This window comes from Lissotriton vulgaris, chromosome 3_1 (genome assembly GCF_964263255.1).
Source record: "Lissotriton vulgaris chromosome 3_1, aLisVul1.2, whole genome shotgun sequence".
Taxonomy (NCBI): Eukaryota; Metazoa; Chordata; class Amphibia; order Caudata; family Salamandridae; genus Lissotriton; species Lissotriton vulgaris.
Window position 1 is genome coordinate 483569689 of NC_141689.1, and position 16154 is coordinate 483585842.

Sequence of the window (16154 nt, forward strand, 5' to 3'; positions counted from 1 at the left end):
GAAGCTGCAGGAGTTTGGACTGCCCCTCTGCCTGCCCGTGTGCTGTTTGCTGGGTTGGCCTGCAGTGGTTACTTCATTGCCAAGGGAAAGGAGAAGGAACTTTGTAAGGACTTTCATCTACAGAATATTCTCCAAGGGCTTCAACTGTGCTTGCCTCCTGCTGAAGTCTCAGGGACAAAAGACTTCACCTCCAGCTCCCTCCTGAATTTCCTTGCTGGGAATTCTGACTCTAGTCACTGGCGTGCTGCTGGGAGCTGGAAGCGCGACGCATCGAGAAGAAGCGTGTCGCAGCTGCAGCTGAAATCATTGCAATGCCGGAGAAGCGAGCCTTCATCGCATCTCCCTGGAAGCGTGTGTTCATCAAAGCTGTCTGCTGTCGCATCACCGGAGAAGCGTGACGCCATCGTGAGAGTCGCCATCGCATCACCGGAGAAGCCTGTCGCAGGACCTGTTGCGGCTCCAAAGTACAGAGTTGTCGCAAGGCTGCCAGGGCGTCATCACATTGTCATCGCATCGCCGCATCAAGGGTGCCATCTTCTCGCATCGCAACCGGATCGTCGCATCGCATCAAGGCGCCATCTTGCGCACCGCAACGGGCCCTCAGGCCGAGAATCTACGCATCACCTCCACACCTGTAAGGCTCAAGACGAGTCCCCTACTCTGCGCAAGCATTGAGGAAGGACGCAACCGTTCCCCCGGGTCACGGAACCCACGCATCTCTCCTTTTGCGAGCCTTTTGTTCACTTTGCATTACGCATCCAGGTACTTTGTTGAGAACTTTGTCGCATTTACCAACAACTTGAACTAAGAGACTTTAATCATCTTTTAAGTAATCTTAAGTGTAGTATTGTGGATTTTTGTTGTTTGTGGTCTTGTGTTTAAGCCTATATAAAGAATACTTATTTTTATAAAACCTGTGTTGTGTCCATCTGTAGTGTTATCACTGTATTACTGTGTTTATTCACAAATGCTTAACACACTGCCTCTGAGATAAGCCTGTCTGCTTGTGCCACGCTACCAAGGGGGTGAGCAGGGGTTATTAAGGAGTGTTATCCCCTTATCCTGACTTAGAAGTAAGGGTCCCTATTTGGACAAAGGTGATAACCATTGCCAACTAGAGACCCCCGATCTAACAGTGCACTTGCTAGGAAAAGATAATAAGCATTATTTTTTCCCCTATGAATCATACCAAATGTAAATAATGCTTATTTCCTGTCAAGTACACGAACGTATTAGACTAACACCGAACAACATTACACTTTCATATTGTAGGCTTTCAGCTACTATCCTATGAATCACACCAAAATAAGTCATACTATTATCTTTTCTTAGCAAATGCACTAGCTGTAATAAAACGGAGCAACATTATACTTTTCTATTTTAGGCTTTGAGGAAATATAAATTTTATGGTCAGAAATGTTCCCTAACGTGTACCCCACCGTCTCCATGTACAAGCTTAAAGTGCATGTAACTTCCCTCCTGTGCCAGCTATGAAGACGCAAATACATTTGCGTCCAACGTTAACATGTCCTCTTTCAGATCCACCCCGAACGGGTTGAATATTCCATTCCTAAGTATGCCATGCCAACGTCTTTTTGTGGTGTACTTTACACGTTTTTCAGCTCTGGCGAAGTAGGCCCTGAATTCTGCCATCGAGCCTTTTTCTGCCTTCTGACTCTGAATGCCTCAGCCTGGGCTGCCTCTATACCCGTGACCTCTGCCTTACTCCCTGTGCGGCTAACGGCGCTTAGCTCAGCCTGTTGCCTGCCAAGACTGTATTCAACCTTCGAATTATCTGCTCCGCTCCTCAAAAATACATTCCTGCCTACTAGTTCAAGTAAACATCCTTCCAGCTGCAGAGCAAAGGGCCCGGCCTCACTGTCTCCGTGCAAGTAATTCATAGCTCCTGTTACCATGGTAGGCCCATGCCCCCTCGCATCTCATGCAGACACGTAGACGCTTATACACGCACTCACAGTCAGTATAGAATAGCCTCTGCCCAAGAGACCTTTCCCTCTAGATAATATGGTTCCCAAACATCAGATATCAGATATGATATAGGTACGAGTTGATCTGACATGCCAGACTTCTGTCTCTTTCCGCTAGTGTAAATGTCAAGTCCCCTGCACCCTCCAGCTTCACGTCAATCACACGTCATGCAGCTGCGCGCGCATCCAGACCTCAGATTTCTGCTGACATTGCAAGATTCTGCTATGTACCCACCCACTTGTGACACTTTCATGTGATGTTTCTAGCACACACCTCTATGTTCACGCCTAGTTCACGCCTTCTGATTACGTATTGCTAACATGTGTGTGCTTTTATCTTGTTTCTCTCAGCTGTTACGCCTACTGTATTGGTATCCATTATATGCTTTAAGTATAAAAGTTATGTCTTGTCAATAAAGTATGCTCTATCCCTTCCTGAACCCCAGTGGTGTCAGGAACACGATATCCGGTTCAAGAACCATTCCTTTTTAAGGAATAAAACCCCTAAGAACTCTAACACCACGGACTCTGCGTCTTTCTTTCCGATTGAGTTATTCTATTTTAGTACTTACCTGCATAGAAATTAAGACAGTAATTAAATATTTACCACATTATTTTGGCGCCCGAACAGGGACCCCTCCCCCACCTTACGCGCCGGTTGGTGCGTTGCAACCTTTGCCCCCTGCCATAAGTCAAGACGGACAATTACGCGTACCCGCAGGATTTCCTGTATCTCCCTCAGGCCTACGGAGGTGACGGAGACTGCGATCAGCACCTAGACGAGGCGGTGAGGAGTGCGGAGGATCCCGACCAGAGCCTAGCCGAAAGAAGCAAGGTCCGAGGTGTCAAGAGGCCCACCAGTTCCGAAGTATTCACGTGTCGAGTCGAGTTGAGTCCGGTCCAGTCCAGTCGAGTTTTCCGAGGCCTTCTGTTCCGTGCTTCCCGGTGAGTACCATTGCTGGGGACGCATCTAGACGGGTGCATTATTATGTATCCGGTAAAGACGGGTTTGGGTACACAAACGCGGTCTGCACTGTTTTAGACAGTGTATCTGTACTGTTTAGCAGTATATCAGGCATTCAAGTTCTTGCACTGTTCTCGACAGTGTATCTGTGCTGTTTAGCAGTACATCTAGTATCAAGGGTAGTCATATGTGTTCAAAATGTTTTCATGTGATTAATGTCGTGGTATGAGTGACTGTTTGATGTACATTACTGTGTTTTTGTAGAACTAGCTGTGTTCAGAGTAAGTAATAAGTATCGAGTATCCAGTACTAAGTAACAAGATGCCGTTTTTCAATAAATTAAGACAGTTAGGAACTAGGAAAGGGATACTAGAGGAAGAAATTCCTATCCCCCCTAGGGACACTCCTGGAAATTTTATGTACCATAAGCATGGCTTAGATGCCATACTGTACCTAGATTTATGGGCCGATTATACCAAGCACCTAGACGAGAGACACAGATGGCCCGTTACAGGAACATGGGATGCCGAGTGCATCATGAAGGTAGAAGAAGCGCTATGGAAAAAGAAAGCCAGACAATCTCAGAAAGACGCCATAGAATTGTGGCGTAAAGAATCACATAAACGTGCCGAAAAAGCACTCCGAAAAGAAGACAGACATAGAGAAGAGTCGGATAGAGTCCGAGAAAACGAATTAGTTAATGAAGGGATCCGAGTAAAAGCAGAACAAGTAGACCGCATGCGAAACAATCTTGTAAATGGCATGTACTTAGTGGCCGAGGGTTTGCCTGAAGCCACTTCAGAAATACCAAAAGATCTGCCGCCACCATTGGTTCCTACTAAAGTAAGTCACAGGACCACCAAAGACATATTCCTTGCTTCCTATCTAGACGATGTAGCACCCGCTTACACCAATCCACGTGCCCACGTACCGCCTACTGACGGTGACGGAGGTGGCAACCCGCCTCAAGACAATGTCCCGCCATTACCGCAACAAAGCTCACCCGTTCGACAGCCTGCTCCACCTGCTCCTCCACCTCCACCACTTCCCACATCTAAGATTGATATACTAAATCCGTTTGCGCCTGATCCTAATAAGAGACAAGTTCAGGTACACATACAGACTCCACAGAGAAATAATGCTCAAGCCTCTGCCTCAGGAGGTGCGACAGGAGGTCTCCAGACCCCGCCACGAACACACAGATTAAACATTAGGGACTTAATGAAGCAACGTACACCCCAATCACCAAGTTTTGACATGCTTAAAGAACCCCTTCCAATTTGCAGATACGATCCAGTACCCGGCAAAGACGATAGAATGTTGTTAGCATCACTACGCTTACGACAAGCTACAGATTACCTAGTGTTATTCCCAGGGATGGCTGATCACCTAGATAGAATATATCATTTTGTCCAGACTGGGGAAGATCCTGAAAGTATTAAAGAGGCCCTGGCTCACCAAAAAGTTGATACTCAAGGTTGTATATTACGTTTCTTCATAAATTGCTTAATAAGAGACCGAGACAGGCCTGGAGCAGACAAGGAAGAGATGGAAGCACTAAACAGATGGGGTCAAAATATAGCCGAAGGAAACCATGATAAACTAAATTGTATAGCAAGCATGTACAAGAAAATCAGAAAAGCAGTAATAGAAATACACGAAAAAGAAAATGACAGGAATAACTCCTCCGAGGAGAACGAACCTGAAGAACCAGAAACGACTAAAGAAATGATAGCGTATGTAGGTAAGGAAAATTACCTTAGGAAAGGCATTCGTCCAGAAAGCAAGAGAGTTTTTCTCTCTGGCATATCAAAACCAAGTTCTCCCGAATATCTGTTTCAAGTTACCGATAAAATTCTTCAAGAACAAATGGGGTACCATGTACTCAATTCTATGGATGAACAAGAACTAGCCCGGTCAGCAGTACTATGGGCTGACAACCCTAGCACATACAATGATGATACAGTAGCACAGACATTTCTGAACCTTTCCCCAGACGAGCAGAAATTAGCTGGTGTATACATGATTCAGCATCTCATCACGTTATACAGACAACAACATTCTGATCCAGGTCCCTTACCTGATACATTAGAAGCACTACTTATGAATAGATGGAGAGGCCTAAGTACCAAGTTAATTCAAATAATTCTAGAACAACGCCGCAGATATAACACTTTCTTAGGCCCACAATATGTTTCAGCTCCGCCCCCAGAAAGAAAAATGTTTCATTTTGACAGGCAGAATCCTTTACGAGAAGTACACCCAGTTATGAATGCCAATAACGCCTTGGAACGTGTGTTTGTGTACACACCTTTAACAAAGTTAGAATTGTTAGAAATGAAGAAACTAGTACCCTGTCATGATAAAGACCCTGCAGGTTTTCACCGAGAACTTAAAGACATGTTACTCATGGGAGATTACACGTATACGGATATTATGAAATTGTTAAAAGTACTGCTGCCCACCAGCATCTACGAGAAACTCAAGGAAAAAGAATGGGAGGTGGGAGATAAAAAGATTATTTGGACTGAAATAGAAGACGAGGAAAAAGGTCGTACTCCAGGGCTAGGCCTTGGGGACAAAGCTAAAGCATTACCAGGTTTAATAGTACAGGTCTTGCCAAGATTATTGACAACTAAAAAGGAAGACTGGGACGCAATCTCAGCCTGTAAACAGAAACACGATGAAGATACTAGTGATTTCTATTCAAGATTCGAGAAATGTTTCATTATTAATAGTGGCCTGAAACCAGGTAGCGAGTCATACCCACATCTTTTTGTAACAAAATTAGTCGAGAATTCCCTGACACAAGTTAAGAATCGAGTATATAAGGTTGAAAGTACATGGCAAGCAAATACGCCATCCCAGATGTTACAAATGTTACAATACCACCAGAACAGAATTAGAGAAGAACAGGATCACGAACAGAGACGTATGAAAGACACGAAAATGAAAATGTTAGTGGCCCAGTCGGTTCCAGCCGACGGTCAGAGGAAGGGTACGACCCAGACAGGTAATGCAGCAGCTCCCGTTAAAGGGACATGCAACTATTGCAAACAGCCAGGTCACTACGTACATGAATGTCCAGTCCTGAAGCACAATATAGCAACAGGTAAAACTAAAGAAAGACCGCATCAGCCTAGACAAGACCCGGTCCAGCAACAGACTTCCCAGAATACACAGCCTATGCATGCTCCACCACATACAGTACAGACCGCAGCGGTATCACAGCCACAGCCACAGCCCATTGCCGCTACGCAGCAAGTTTCACGGCAGATGAACCAGTATGCCCAATCTGATTATCCCGATTATCAGCGATACACATGAAACAGCCTAGAGAGGGAGGTTGGCTTGCCTCTTATTGAGATTCCTGTAGATCAAGAGGGTCCTTATGTACACAGTCAAGTATTGGGAAAAGACAGAAAGTTTTTAATCGACACAGGGGCAAGCCGCACAACAATCAGCCATGATGAAGTCCCAGGGGCACCCCTCTCAGGCTCACAGAATGTTTCCCTTGGTTTTTCAGGACAGCCTATTGTAAATGAAGTATCGAAACCAGTCCCCCTAGCAGTAGGTCCATTATCACACGTTACAGACTTGTTACTCACTAAATCATGTCCAGAAAACTTGTTAGGTAACAAGACATTGAAGGCTCTGGGAGCTGTGATATGTTGTTCTCCGGAGGGAGTTAGACTCTTCCTACGTGACTTTAAGGGTCACTATGTATTACGAGAGTTTGATGTCAGATTGAAAAATGTACCGAAACACCTGTGGGCACAAGGCCCAACCGATGTAGGTTGCATGCACATCACACCATACCGTGTTACACTCAAACCAGGAGTTGTTTTACCACGAATCAGACAATACAAGTTACCACCCGATGCTGTAGTGGCTTTACTGGAAATCATTGAAGAGCTCATTGCCCAAGGAGTGGTCGTAGAAACCGACTCCAATATCTGTAATTCCCCTATCATTCCGATTCTTAAACGTACCGACCCCAATGCACCGCCAGTATATCGGCTGGTGATTGATTTACGAGAACTGAATAAATGCATTGTTCCACAGTATCCTGTGGTTCCCGACATCTCATCCTTATTGACTGCTATTGATTCAGAAGCGACGTTCTTTACTGTAATTGACCTCAAGAACGCCTTCTTCAGTGTACCCATTGACCCAGAGAGCCAATATCTCTTCGGATTCAGTTTAAATGGACGAAGTTTCAAATTTTCACGCGCACCTCAAGGATTCACAGAAAGCCCCAGCATCTATAGCCAAGCACTGAAAAGACAACTTGACTGTATCCAAATGCCAGTTAACACTGCCTTACTACAGTACGTCGATGATCTGCTGATCACCGCACGAAGTGAACCCGAATGTGAACAAGCATCACTGACAGTTTTACATTTTCTGGCCGACAAGGGACACAAGGTGTCTCCTTCGAAGCTACAATTCTGTGTTCAGCAAGTTGTGTACCTGGGTCACTTGCTGTCCAAAGTGGGGAGACAGCTCACTCCTGATCGCATCCAGTTAATTGTAAACATGCCACAACCCCAGACACAAAAGGAAGTGCGGGCCTTTATAGGCCTCACCTCGTACTGCAGACAATGGATTCCTCAGTATGCATTTCTAGCTAAGCCACTCATTCAGTTGACAACACAGGAGGCAGCGACTTCGACTGCCCTCCCTTGGACTCAGGAACATACACAGGCCTTTGAGGAATTAAAGAAAGCTTTATGTCAAGCACCAGTTTTAGCGACACCATGTTACAGCAAACCTTTTACACTTTTTGTTACAGAACGTGATGGTACAGCGTTGTCTGTCCTCACTCAAGATCAAGCAGGTTCACATAAGCCTTGTGCTTATTTTTCAAGTACATTGGATTCAGTAGCCCAGGCACTCCCTGCGTGCTTAAAATCAGTTGCAGCGACAGCCCTAGCAATCAGACAGAGCGACTCAATTGTATTAGGACATCCATTGACAGTACAAGTTCCACATTCTGTAGAGGTCCTTCTAAACCGAACACAGACTCAACACCTGACTATAGCACGACTGACAGGTTATGAATTGACGCTATTCCAGCCACACATAGAAATCAGACGCTGTAACATTCTAAATCCTGCAACATTGTTACCTTCGATTATGACAGATTCAGCCCCGCATGATTGTATAGAAATCATTAATGCAGTAACAAAGCCCCGACGAGACTTAACAGATGTTCCACTGACAAATCCAGACCTGACACTTTACGTGGATGGTTCATGTATGAGAACAAGCACAGGAGAATTAGTGGCCGCGTATGCAGTGACCACTGAAACTGAAGTTAAAGAAACACATCGTATTGATACACTGTCCGCTCAAGCAGCAGAGCTTATCGCTCTGACCCGAGCCTGTATACTAGCCAAGAACAGAAATGTTAACATATACACAGATTCACGTTATGCTTTCGGAGTCGTACACGACTTCGGAGTGTTATGGCAAGAACGAGGTTTCTTGACCTCTCACGGTGCCAAAATTCAACACGGTCCCCTTATTCAAGCACTGTTAGAAGCAATACATCTGCCTTCAGGCATTTCCATCATGAAGTGTAAAGCACATACTAAAGTTACAGACTCTATTTCCCAGGGTAACGACCTGGCAGACCAAACAGCAAAACATACAGCATTGACTCACACCCAGACAACGGATGTAACAAAGATCATAGTGCCGACACATTGTATGACAGTTAGGGATCCCACACTAGATGTAATGGATATTCAGACACATGCTACTCCAGATGAAATCAAGAAATGGACTGAACTAGGAGGGATCCAGACAGATCAGGGATGGATGACGAAGGGAAAATCTACATGGTTTCTCCCCGACTCTATGGTTCAAGTCATAATAAATACAGCACATAGTCCAGCACACCTAGGGGAAAAAGCTATGTTAGACAGTTTACAGAATCTCTGGTACAACAAACATTTACGAGCAGCCGCAAAACAGAAAGTGCGTACTTGCATGATCTGTTGTCAGTTCAATCCAGGTAAAAGCGTCACTGTAGAGCAAGGTGGGTTTCATCCTCCCGATCACCCTTTTGAAGTCCTCCAGATGGATTATATCCAGATGGACCGTTGTCGAGGATTCAAGTACGTCCTCGTAGTTGTTTGTGCACTTTCCCATTGGACCGAAGCATATCCAGTCCCAGATTACACTGCCCCGACCACTGCCAAGCAGCTGGCTCGAGAATTCTTCCCACGGTACGGCTTGCCTCGTATCGTGTACTCAGATAACGGACAGCCATTCTCATCCGAGCTCATGAAGCAGGTTTCACTTCTGCTAGGATATCAGTGGAAATTCCATTGCATCCGACATCCCGAGGCAGCTGGCCTTGTAGAAAGGCATAACCAGACACTAAAGACACGTCTCGCCAAAATATGTAAAGAGAAAGGGGTCGACTGGATAGTCGCGCTGCCAGTTGCACTGTTCTATATGAGAATGGTCCCCCATTCGAGATCAGGACTATCCCCGTATGAGGTGGTCTTTGGCCGACCACCAAATATGTGGGGGACGCCCATGCCTAAGAAAATAACCGATGTTGACTGTAATATGCTGACAGATTACCTTGCCTCCTTGATGTCTGCACTCCAATCATGTCGTTCACAGGTTGCCGCAGCCTTTCCCGACAACACTGATGTGAAGCCACACGATGTCCGTCCTGGTGATACAGTCTTGATACGAAATTTCGACAGGAGGAGTCTGCTGGAGCCCCGTTGGCAGGAGCCGAAGCTCGTCCTTCTGACCACGAGGACTGCAATTTAAGCATGAGCGAATTTTGCGGATCTCGCGTTCGCGAATTTTGCGGATTTGCGGATTCGCAATCCGCAAAATCCGCGAATTCCCGCGAATTTGCGGATTTTTTTTTTTTTGTGTTCGCCCGTGTTTCTGCCAGTTCGCGAGGGTTTTGTACACTTTCGCAAATTGCGAACTTACCTGTCGGGTCGCAAGTTTCGCGAACTTGTTGTTTCTACGTGTCCAGCCTGTTTGGGACACTCTTCTTCATCACTGCCACTCTCTGTCACCACTGCCACTCTCTGACTACTCATGCCACCCTCTGGCCCACCCATGCCACCCTCTGTTTCATCACCACACCCTCTGGTTGTCCAGTGTACATTATTTTCGGCAAAGCAAAGCACACCTTCCCTGCCTCAAGTGACCTGAATTAATTTGGGGCTGATTCATGTGTCACAGAATATTTTTTTAGCTGGCACCTGCTTCCTTAGTGCGCCCTGATTAGTGATCTTTTGCACTTGCTAAGTGCTTTCATTGTTGCAAAATTAGTTACAACACCTGCCCTGCCCCAACTGACAATAATGAATTAGGGGCTGATTAATGGATTTTAACTTCCAGCCTGGCTCCTGCTTGTCTCCCTTAGCTGTAATTCAGGACCTTTGTGGCATATGTGTAACTATTCTGAGGTTCAGAGCAGGGTCACATACTAGTTTCAACTGGCAACTGAACTCTGGAGGGGCCCCTCAGGAAGCACTCCAGGAAATGGCTACTAATGATGAGCCTGAACTTTTGAACCTGGTAAGTAGTTACTTTCAGTTTTGCTAAAATCGTATTTCTGCAATTTTGCACTTATTCGCGGGGCGCGAACTCACGCGAACAGTGCGAGCAGTGCGAGCAAAATCCGCTGCTCGCGGATTTGCGGATTTTGCGGGAAATTCGCAAATCTCGCGGATTGCGGATTTCCCGAAAATCCGCAAAATCCGCGAGCGGAACGGATTTTCCGCCCACGCCTACTGCAATTAAAGTTGAGGGCCGAAAGGGGTGGATCCATACGAGTCATATTAAAAAATGTAATGAACTGTTGCCAGAAACTGACTCTTCCACCCCCTCAAAGGACTGCCCCGATTCTAGTGACTTTAAAGTTCCCAAGAGAGAGAAAACTCCACAAGAGGGGTATAAATCCAAATTGCGGTCTAGCAAATCAGACAGTTTAATTGTTTAAGTCCTCCCCTAGGTGAATCGGTTAAATTAGTTTCTGACATGTATCCCCTAGACCGAGATAGAGAGAGAGAGAGACAACTCAAGAAACGTGCATATTGTAAATCACTTCGTAGTCACTGTATAGTGACATTATTGGTTATGTTTTTTCTAAGCCTTTTGATTATTGCTGCCAGTATATTGCTGCATATATATTACCCTATCTTCAAGCGTGAACAATCTGCTTACAATGTCACTGCCGAACATTCTTTTAGCGAATTACCCCCACATGAGTTATCTTACAGACTTGCGCTGCGCAACAACACATTCATTAGTATGTTACATCACTCCCATCAGACTAATAATGCTACAAACTGTTGGATATGTGGCCGACTCCCTCCCTATCAGAAATACAAGGGAGTTCTGCCTCTCTTTCCATACCCGTTCACTCACAATGGCTCATGTGGAGCATGGTTTAGATTAATTAATTCCTTAGATCCTGATATTGCTGTTTTCGAAGGAAATTGGGTTTGGGGAAACCTGAACTTAGTTCTGCTTAACGCCTGTTACCCTGACAAGAAGGGACTTCCCACTAGGACAGGAACTGATCTAGAAAATGAAGTATATGGATTAGGTGATTATACAATTAACCTCATGATTCTTACTGTTGAATCCGAAGCTGCACCAGTTCTCCCTGCTATGTCAGTATTACCAGTCACAGGTGACTTATGTGTCAGAAAGAAGGGTTCAGTACACTTAGGTCACAGTAAATGTACTACTGTGGTCGAATTCAGTGATCAAGGCAAGTCTTCATTTAGAGCTACTCGTCATTCCTACTTTGTTTGTGGCCATACCACATACATACGCTTACCTCCAGATTGGGATGGTACCTGTTACATTGCATTCCTTCTGCCACCCGTTTTCCTAGCCCCTCCTGATTATCACAGAAATACAAATCTAGTAAAGAATAGACTCCGAAGAGATCTCCCGATTGTCGACTATACTGAAACGGCATGGGAGCAATACACAGACTTCAATAAAGGTTTCTTCCCCTACTTAGGTACTGTCTTTAATAGTAAACTGATACGAAAATTAACTAGAACCCTCGAAGCAGTAGTGAATGAAACTACCTCCGCTCTAGGCAACTTAACAGAGGAGCAATCTGCCATGCGGGTTGTTGTTCTTCAAAATCGTCTTGTTATTGACGTCATCCTAGCAGATAGGGGCGGAGCCTGTAAGGTCATCGGGTCGAGTTGCTGTGTTTTCATTCCAGAAAATGCGCCAACAGTATATAAGGCTATCACACGTCTTCATAAAATTGCAAGTTTGATACATCAGAATCCAGGCACCTGGACTTGGTCCGGTTGGTTCTGGACAACGTTGACCGCTTGGGGATGGAAGATCCTATCCTTCCTAGGCATTGCCCTTCTCATAGTATTCAGTTGCTGCCTGTGCCTACAATGTGGGCCAGCGATTTGTGGTCTGTGCGCCACATCATGTATTCCGCATTCAAGTTTCCACTCAAAACGCGAAAAGAAGAAAGAAGAACAAATGATGTTACATGAACAGACTGATCGATTCATGAGGATCGATATATCATGAAGGGTCCGTAGGGAACAAGGAGGGAATGAGGAAATATAAATTTTATGGTCAAGAAATGTTCCCTAACGTGTACCCCACCGTCTCCATGTACAAGCTTAAAGTGCATGTAACTTCCCTCCTGTGCCAGCTATGAAGACGCAAATACATTTGCGTCCAACGTTAACATGTCCTCTTTCAGATCCACCCCGAACGGGTTGACTATTCCGTTCCTAAGTATGCCATGCCAACGTCTTTTTGTGGTGTACTTTACACGTTTTTCAGCTCTGGCGAAGTAGGCCCTGAATTCTGCCATCGAGCCTTTTTCTGCCTTCTGACTCTGAATGCCTCAGCCTGGGCTGCCTCTGTACCCGTGACCTCTGCCTTACTCCCTGTGCGGCTAACGGCGCTTAGCTCAGCCTGTTGCCTGCCAAGACTGTATTCAACCTTCGAATTATCTGCTCCGCTCCTCAAAAATACATTCCTGCCTACTAGTTCAAGTAAACATCCTTCCAGCTGCAGAGCAAAGGGCCCGGCCTCACTGTCTCCGTGCAAGTAATTCATAGCTCCTGTTACCATGGTAGGCCCATGCCCCCTCGCATCTCATGCAGACACGTAGACGCTTATACACGCACTCACAGTCAGTATAGAATAGCCTCTGCCCAAGAGACCTTTCCCTCTAGATAATATGGTTCCCAAACATCAGATATCAGATATGATATAGGTACGAGTTGATCTGACATGCCAGACTTCTGTCTCTTTCCGCTAGTGTAAATGTCAAGTCCCCTGCACCCTCCAGCTTCACGTCAATCACACGTCATGCAGCTGCGCGCGCATCCAGACCTCAGATTTCTGCTGACATTGCAAGATTCTGCTATGTACCCACCCACTTGTGACACTTTCATGTGACGTTTCTAGCACACACCTCTATGTTCACGCCTAGTTCACGCCTTCTGATTACGTATTGCTAACACGTGTGTGCTTTTATCTTGTTTCTCTCAGCTGTTACGCCTACTGTATTGGTATCCATTATATGCTTTAAGTATAAAAGTTATGTCTTGTCAATAAAGTATGCTCTATCCCTTCCTGAACCCCAGTGGTGTCAGGAACACGATATCCGGTTCAAGAACCATTCCTTTTTAAGGAATAAAACCCCTAAGAACTCTAACACCACGGACTCTGCGTCTTTCTTTCCGATTGAGTTATTCTATTTTAGTACTTACCTGCATAGAAATTAAGACGGTAATTAAATATTTACCACAGCTTTTAGATCAAATGTGGGAGCAATTCCTAACATCATATTACTGTAGTGGTGATGAAAAGTCACACATCGTTTGATTGATAGCCATTTGCAGTGCAATTTGGTGTTATTGTCAGACACAGAAGGCATTTATTTTATTATCCTTACAGGAAAACATTTTGAATAAGGTTACATAAGGACACAGAGTCACAATTAATATGATCAGAGCTACTTCCAACACTGCTGAGCCTGATATATGAAGAAAGGTTCAGTATTCAAGACAGTTGTAAAAACTTCTTTAAGGCGGGAAATATAATTATAGACTGTATATTGCAGAATATCACACCTGCTGGGTCCTTTATTCTCATTACATTCTGTAATGTGTCACTTAAAATGGTAAGCCCTAGTTGTAGGAGCAGACAGAAGATTCTAAACACGCCAGGAAACGATTAAAGTGTGGATATTATTACTCTGTGTGATGAAGAGGAATAATGTTTATTGGTAGGAACCTCACTTGCAAATAAGTTTAAGGCGCTGAATGCAATGTAGGAGCTAAAGGGGTAAGTAAGTAGAAGACACCAAAATGAAGCGCAATGACAGCCACAAAAACAGTGATATAGTCTATGAAGGTAGCATGAGAGCAAGATGTTTGTGTGGATGCTTTTAAATGGGAGAAAATTAAAATGAAAAGTTAACCGATAACTCTTCATTTTACTTTTCACCCATTTAAAAGTGCAGCATTTGCAACCAGCAGGCATCTTGCTTCCAGTGGCTGATGGGCACTGTGTCATTTTTAAGAGAAAAATAAAGCCATTGTTTTAAAAGGGAGAAAGTGCAAATAAAGAAAAATGTTTAAAAAAAATATGGTCTTAATGTTTTATAAAGCCTTTTCTTCAATTTCATTTAATCAATTATATCTTATGAAGTATTTTATTTCAATGTATTCCATTATAAGAATGTACTTTATTTTTCTGTTCTAAATATGCCACCCTGCCTACCAGAAGATGTCTTCTGTTTGAAACTGCGACCCTTTTAAATTGAAGAAAATTAAAATCAAGAGTGTGATGGAATCCAGCAAAGTAAACTGTTCATTTGAGTCTTCTCCCATTTAAAAGTGTTCCATCTACAAACATCTTGCTCCCAGTGGCCGGTAGGCTCTGTGCCATATTCATAACAGAAAAGTTCAGTAATTTGTTTAAATGATAGAAATTTGAAGTGAAGAAATATGTTTCATATTATGAAACGTGTTTCTTCACTTCAAATTTCTACCATTTAAAAAAATGGTTGTATGTTTCTGTTATACATGTAATGGTGTTACATATGGTGAGAACCCGAGGCATGTCCTGTGCCACAAGTGCATATGGCTGTAAGTATTTGGTTCAAACATAGGGGGTCATTACAATCACCAGCAGCCTGCAGGTGGCGGATTCACCTCCATCGCAAAGCACTTTTCCACCCGCCCGCCAGATTTCGATGGCGGGCGGTGTGCATGGCGGACAGAAAGTCTGTCCGCCAGGGGTCCGACTCGGGAAATCATTACGATTGCCTGGTGAACCGCCCCTGCATCTACAAAATGGTGGCGGTGACTAGCAGGCACCGTCTACTAGATTATGATGCTGCATCCCCGCCAGCCTGTCTATTACGGTTCAAACTCCGTTGACAGGCTGGTGGGGATGCATTTTGGGGTGCTGTTGTGGGCCCCCCTCATGCAGAGGCATGTGGGATTTGCACTTGTGGTGCCTCCCTACAGTAGGTGACAGGCACTGCGTGGTGCCTGCCATGCAGTGCAGAGAAATGCACAACATGCGTTTTTAACATTGCGGCAGGTACTGCAGCGATCAGCACCCGCCGGAATGTTAAACATGCACAATGCGATCGCCACAGTGGCATGGGGGGCCGGGTGGGGGGAGTCAATGAGAGACGATGAGGTAAACTTAAATTTTAAAAATAAAAAATAAAAACCCTTACCTTGCGCTCACCGCATCGCCAAGTTGGTGATGCGGTGAGGGCAAGGTAAGTGGTTTTTGTTTTGTTAAATTTAAGTTTACCTCGTCGTTGTCTGTCGACTTCCCCCCACCCTGCCCCACAGCTCTTACCTGCATGGGCTGCGCCTACTTAAAACCTTGTAAAGAAAACCCCTTGAGCAGGGCCAAAAATCCGGGAAGCATGATCCTTCCTCTCTGCTCTCACTGCAATTATGTCTGACATGTAAACTCTCTCCATACAGGATGTTTTAATTACATTTTGTGAGTGGAAACTGGATGCAGGAAGCACCATGTTGCTTGTACAGTTTTGTTTCCAGTTTGTTGTTTTTAACATATACTGTAAGGTCAAGGAAATGTACTTCAGTTTTTCAGACACACTTTGATATGTTCTTGAATGTGCTGCCTATTACTGATATGATTGGGCGCACCAGCCC